Consider the following 6,500-nt stretch of genomic DNA (forward strand, 5'->3'; position numbering starts at 1 on the left):
TATTTCAAGGCTAGTTTTCAAGCCAAAAATCTAGTTATCAGAAGAGCAGGAAGGTATTATGAGTGGAAAGGAGACCAAGAGACCAGATCTGAAATTATCTTCTCATACTCTAATTCCTGGTATTATGGTACAGATGATACTTTGAATCTATGGCAATTGTGTTTTGATTGCCATGTTGTAGGCTACCTCCCCTAGCTTCTCTGCTCCTGCTAAAAACCTGAAACATGACAGAAATCCATTTACTCAAGTTCTATGCAGCAGCAACAGCAAAAGAACTGGTAAGTCAGCTGGCAGAAGAAAGCTCTGTAAACCTCGGGTAATTCTTACTCATCCTTCTAATGTAGTTCAGATGTCAATTTTTTCTAGGAAGCCCTAATTCCTCCTTCCTCCAGGCTAAGCTCTTACAGCAGAATTATCATCACACTTACTTCATGGTATTGTCACTTACCTGTTGGGACCAAGTTTTTTGAAGGTAAAAGCTTTTCTTTTTTTTTTCTTTTTTTTTTTTTTTAAAGATTTTATTTGACAGAGAGAAAGAGCACAAGTAAGGGGAACAGCAGGCAGAGGAAGAGGGAGAGGCAGGCTCCAAGCTGAGCAGAGAGCCCAATGTCGGGCTCGATCCCAGGACCCTAGGATTATGACTGACCCAAAGGCAGGCGCTTAGCCAACTGAGCCACTCGGGCACCCGGAAGGCAAAAAGCTTTTCAACCCTACACCTAGCACTGAGTTTGGCATACAGTACAGGCTCAATAAATGAACAAATCAATTTTAAAACTTGCCACTTACGCTGAAGCTCCAATATAAATGGCTAAAACATGGCAATCTTGTTATGATTTAAAACACGGTTTTCAGGGGTGCCTGGGTGGCTCAGTCAGTTAAGCATCTGCCTTCATCAGCTCAGGTCATGCTCCCAGGGTCCTCCCTCTCCCTCTGCCCCTCCCTCAATTCTGCTCATGTTTGCGTGCCCGCGCACACGCATGCTCTCTCTCAAATAAATCAATCTTAAAAAAAAAAAAAAAAAACCCGCGGTTTTCAAATATTTTTTAATAGCAGACCTTTCTGTAAAAATCTTATCAGAAACCCCAATGTGGAAAAGTAACATATCAGTCCTTCAATGGTTTAATCTCACAGTTTGACAAAAAAATACCCCACTTTAAGACCTGTAAGCCTAGGACAGGGAGTAGAAGCAGCAGAGGCAAGAGCCAATGTGACTCAGGCATCTAAGTAACATTCTTCCTTCCGCATCTTCATCTTGCCCTGAAGAGCACACATCCATCTCTGTTGATGGTAGGGCTTAAGAGTAGAGAGACTGCTGGCTGCTTCATGAGCTATATAGAGTTCTAGTTGCTAGTTAACAACAGTATTTTGCTGGAGGCCTTGCTAACTTCTGAACAAGCAGAAACATGCACTGAATCAAATGTGCAGGCCTATTACACTTTAAGGCTCAATGAGGTAAAGATAACCTACATGTCTTACAGTCTGTGGCTATGAACTAATTAAAACAAGATACAGTATCATGGCATTTTAGATGACTCCACAGAGCCTCTTTACTGCATAGAGACCTTCCCCTAGCTACCTCCCACTCTCATATGCAGACTTTATAAGAAGCAACGACGCATAGTAAAAAGGACATTCATGAGCTTTGGAGCCAGTCATACCACGGTCTGAACTGCGGACCACCACTTACTAGATGGACAACCTTGGGAACATTACTTAACTTCTCTGCTCTTCAGTTTCCTCATCTGTAAAATAGAGACAGTACCTACCTCATTAGGATTATGAGAATTAAGTAAAATCATGCATGTATAGTACCCAGAATAGAAGGCACTCAATAAATGAATACTATTGTTAATATTATGCAGATTTAGCTTTGGTCAAGAGACAAAAAAGAGGAAAAAAATGCTTTTGGCTTCAATCTATAAAACTGAAAATCAACAGAGAAAACAACAAAAAAAAAAAAGAAAGAAAGAAAATTAAATACAAAAAATACCCTCAATGGTCATATTGTTTTTAACATATGTTATACCCAAGACAAAATAGCTGAGGACAGAGGTCATTTTCTGGTTGCCACAGGCCTTTACCAAATTTAGTTCCTTCAAAGAACCCACTGCCCTGATTTTCTTAACCAAACTGGCTGCCCCAAAACAGTAACTAGACTCCCCAGAAGTGTCAGCAGCTCTGAGAGAAATTACACCCTGAAGTCTTTCCATATAAATAGAACACTGTGTATTCATAACAGACTGCAAAATTGTTCTAAGTCAGAACTATTTTGAACAAATTCAAACTCATTTATCTTTAATTATCTGAAAGGTAAGCAATTTCCATCCAAAGGGCTAGGCTTTTAATGGAAGCCTAAGAACTCCCTGAAAATGTAAGCAACAGTTTTCTGTGGAGAGGGTCTATAAGCTTTCATCAAAATGTCAAAGTTGTTTGTTACCCAGAAAAGGTTAAGAATCACTTTTAAGATGCTCAACAGAGCTTCTGAGAAGTTCACACTGGGAAGCTGGGGAGAGCATATCTCAAGGCAAGTACCTTGAAGTGCCAATTTCATAAACTATTCATATTGGATTATGTTATAAAAATTCTAAGCATATTCCTCCCTCACCAGTAGCACTTTTCACAGCAGAGTTTATCCTCTTTCATCCCTCACCATCCCTGCCACCCTCCATCATGTCCCATTCCTTGCCAGGCCTCATTCCCTGCCTCTTTGCAGTCAAAGGCTTCTGCCTAAAATGGCTTTATGGGCCTGCCATGCAATAATGATGCCTAGAGGCAGGTTCTAGTTTATATTTCAATTCATTACTGCCAACATTCCCCTTCATTTCTGATTTGTCACTTGAACACTAAGTACAAATGAAGGACACGGTCAGGTGAATCTCCTTTCAGTATTTTTATAAATTTAAAATACTATATGAATTTATTAATTCAAACACAACTGTACCAATATATTTTGAAAAACTGGAGATTTAACCAAGCCATAGAAAAAGCAACTCCAGCTTTGCACTCCAGTCTCAAAGCTTCGTGTGTATCAACTTACCACATGATGACCACTTTCATCAAACAAATGCAAATTCCCACACCTCCTCAGAATAGAAAAGCAGAATTGCTCTGTTTCAATCCATTTTAACCAATTCCCCATTACCACCGATAATGCTTCATCATCGGTATGTTCTAATGATCCTATACCTCATTTACTATACAAACTTTTAGATTTTACTAGTTGAAACCTTTCAGTGAGTAAAGCAGTAAGATAATAGAATTGTGAAATACATCAAGAATTTTAATTTCTTCTATAACATGAGACAAAGTAAAAACTTAAAGCCATATAAAAACCAACTACCCATATTATTACAAATAAGTGTAAGAATCATCTCCAATGGAAATTACACAATAAATTTATGCCCTTTAACAACTGTTGCAGTACTAGTAACTACTTCTGTGTTGCAACCAACTCAGAGCTTTTATAAGTCCTTGCTTTGTGAAATGCATTGAGAAAAAGCACACTTGAAACACTTAAGTCACAGCTCTTTATGTCCAAATAAAGCCAACAAATTCACCAAAGCACTGGTCCTCACTTATCACCTTGTACATCAAGAACACACACTATGGGCTTCCTTTCAATGCTTACTTGCCAAAATAGCTCCAAAATACAGGTAATGAAGAATTTACTTCGTGACACAGTACATAAACTTATAGCCCTAACCAAGTATGGGCAATCAAAACCAAAAAAAAAAAAAAAAAAAGACTGAAATTAGAAAGGAATTCAAACTCACAAAGCATTAAGTGAAGATATGTTTAAGAGATCCAGCAATGAACTCCGAGACCTTGAAGTAGGCAAATCAGCCAACCCTTTTTCCCCCAAAGTAAAGCGACTAGGGATACTTCTCAAGACGAACCAGATTTTCCATGAGCAACACTAAGGTATCACTAGCATTCTCATCCGTGAAAAATTCTTAATTGAACAGAATCATGCAGGATAAAAACATTATGAAATCAGTACACACATCACACTGGAATGGAATTTATCTTTACTCTGCGCCACACCGCCTGGATTGAATAACAGTATTTAAAGAACAGAGAAAATGACACTTGACAGAAACCGAAAGGATGACCTGAAATGACTCTAGAAGGGAGATACCTTTCCCTTCTCAAAGTAATCGATACAGACAAGAATCAAACTACAGACTGTGAAATCATCCGTGGACTTCATGGTAGTTATCTGCTCAAACACCCTACTCTGTCTGGAAGTCAAACACAAAATGACACAAATACAAAAACACAACACATCTAACATCCAATGGTTATTTATTGATTTACACAAATACAACAGCGGGGGGAAGGGAAAGGTGCATGATGAAATGTTATTCTCAGGTAGGTAATACCTTTCTAAATCTCCGTGGAATTCATGAACTCAACGTTTTACCTTCACCGGCTAGTTCCTGACTAAAATACCTGGTCATCAAGTCTTTTCAATCAAAGCTGTCCAAAAATTCTACAATCGAGCAAATAACATGAAATTAGATTCATTCAATACTAGAACTCTCCTCCAGAAGCCCTGATCCCCTCTAGACATCAGGCCTAAGAAGAGGAAATTAAAGCCTTTAAAAATATCCATCATAACACAAGCCTTCCAAGAAGTGAGACTTTTGGGGGTGATGGGTAATGTCAGTTAACTTCCTCTTCCTTTAAAAAGGTCAAAGACAGGGAAGCGTCCGGTGTAACATTTCCTCCTCAGATCGCGTTCCACCACAAACCACATCACAACTCCCCCCATCGCTAAACATTAGCCAGAGGGGGTGCTTTCTGTACATTTTCACCGTAGGTTTAAAATCCGACTTACCTCAGAAACGAACTGAGCTTAGTTTGAAACAGGAAATTTACCAATAAAGTTTATTATGTACTGATAATAACAATTAGGGAAGCCCACCAGGCCCCGCTGCAGGGGGAGAAGGGAGAGGAGGAGGAGGAGGAGGGTGTAGTCCTCACAACAATCAAGAGAAAAGCCTTCCCTGCAGGGCTGGTCCCAGGCACCAGCAAATTCGGCCTAATAAAGGGGGGCGGGGGGAGGCGGGGGGGGGGGGGGGGAAGCGAGAAGGGGGGAAGGGTCCCTCAGCTCTAAAAGGGAAGGGTTGCAGAGGCCAGGCCGAGCGGAGCTAGTTTTCACAGTACTGCAGAGGGTCCCAGGGTTCCCCGCAGGCCTGGTGCCGCCGGAGCACCCCGAAAGCCCCGGCCGAGCCGGCCGCGGGGGCTCGAGCAGCAGCCCCTTCCCCGGCTGGGCTGCGGTGGCCGGCAGGAGGGTCCCCGGGGAGCCACGGCCCCCCGGGTTGCGGCGAGGTGCCGAAGGGCCGGCAGGAAGGTGAAAAGGATACTGTTGGGGCGCCTGGGTCTGGAGGGCCCTGATGTTCGGGTGAGGAGGGGCCGCTGCCGCCGCCGCCGCCGCCGCCGCTGCCGCCGCCGCTGCTGCTGCCGCCGGGTGAGGAGGCGGTACCGCTGCTGCCGCCGCCGCCGCCGCTCCGGTGCCGGGTCCGGTTCCTGCTGCAGCCGCTGAGCCTGATTTCAGAGCCGGTTTCTGCGGTAAACTCATGGCAAAGCGAAGCCACCAACCCCCCCAGAGCGGGACCGGGCGCGCCGGGGTGCAGGGGCCGGGGGCAGCGGGGGGGCGGGATGGGGGCAGACCCAGGGAGGCGGCGGGAGCGGGGGGCTGGGGGGAGGCTGGGAGGAGGAGGAGGAGGGGGCCGGGGCCGGTCACACACGCCCGCCGCCGCCGCCGCCGCCGCCGCCGCCGGCAGCAGCAGCCGCCCCGCGGGCCAGCACCACCGGCTGCCGGTCTCCGTGACAACGCGACCCCAGGGGGGGGGCCGGACCCGGCGGGGGCAGGAGGCGGAGAGACCGGACCTTTCACGGCAATATCCTCATGGGCCGGCGGCGGGGGTCTTTATCCCCCTCCCCGGGGGAAGCGGCGCCCTTCTCGGTAGCGGGGCTCAGGCGATGCCGGCGGATTTTCTTCACTCAACGAGCAGAGCATCCAACATGGCGCTGCGGCCGCCTCCAGCAGTCCGGCCGGACGGCCGCTCGGAAAACTTCGGGCCTTTTCGGAGCGGCTCGGGAGAACGAGAGTGGGAAGCGCCTTCGGCTCTTTCCGGAGACTGCGAGCGGTCGGGATTCTTCGGAGACGCTCGGGGGCGTCTTCGGCCGCCGTTCGGGCGATCTCTGGGGCTGACTCGCCTCCTCGGGAATGATCGGCGAGGGGGGCTTCCCAGGCTCGCTGCCGCGGGGGTGTGGGGTGGAGGCAGAGACCAAAGGCGAGGTCTGGTCCGCCAGAGCCCTCCCCTGCCGCCCAGCCTGCAAGAACAATGGCAACGGCCCTGGAGCCTGCGGTTCGCAGAGCCCTGCCCGCAGGGCGGGAGGCGGTGAGGCGAGAAACCTCGGTTACAGTGGAAGGAACCGCTTAACCAGAGTGAAACCGCTGGAAAGGAGCCCGCTGCGTGCATTTATTAGCA

General features: G+C 46.7%; 1 protein-coding gene across 1 annotated transcript in view; it reads right to left on the reverse strand.

Annotated features, from left to right (window-relative positions):
* Window positions 1-5,485, reverse strand: part of EIF4G3 (eukaryotic translation initiation factor 4 gamma 3) — a 361,657-nt gene extending 356,172 nt beyond the window's left edge. The window contains exon 1 of the mRNA XM_040645901.1: window positions 5,370-5,485. The gene's annotated coding sequence lies outside the window, so the exon portion shown is untranslated. The remainder of the gene's footprint in view (window positions 1-5,369) is intronic.
* Window positions 5,486-6,500: the final 1,015 nt, after the last annotated feature.

Source organism: Ursus maritimus, unplaced genomic scaffold (assembly GCF_017311325.1).
Source record: "Ursus maritimus isolate PB19 unplaced genomic scaffold, ASM1731132v1 scaffold_32, whole genome shotgun sequence".
NCBI lineage: Eukaryota > Metazoa > Chordata > Mammalia > Carnivora > Ursidae > Ursus > Ursus maritimus.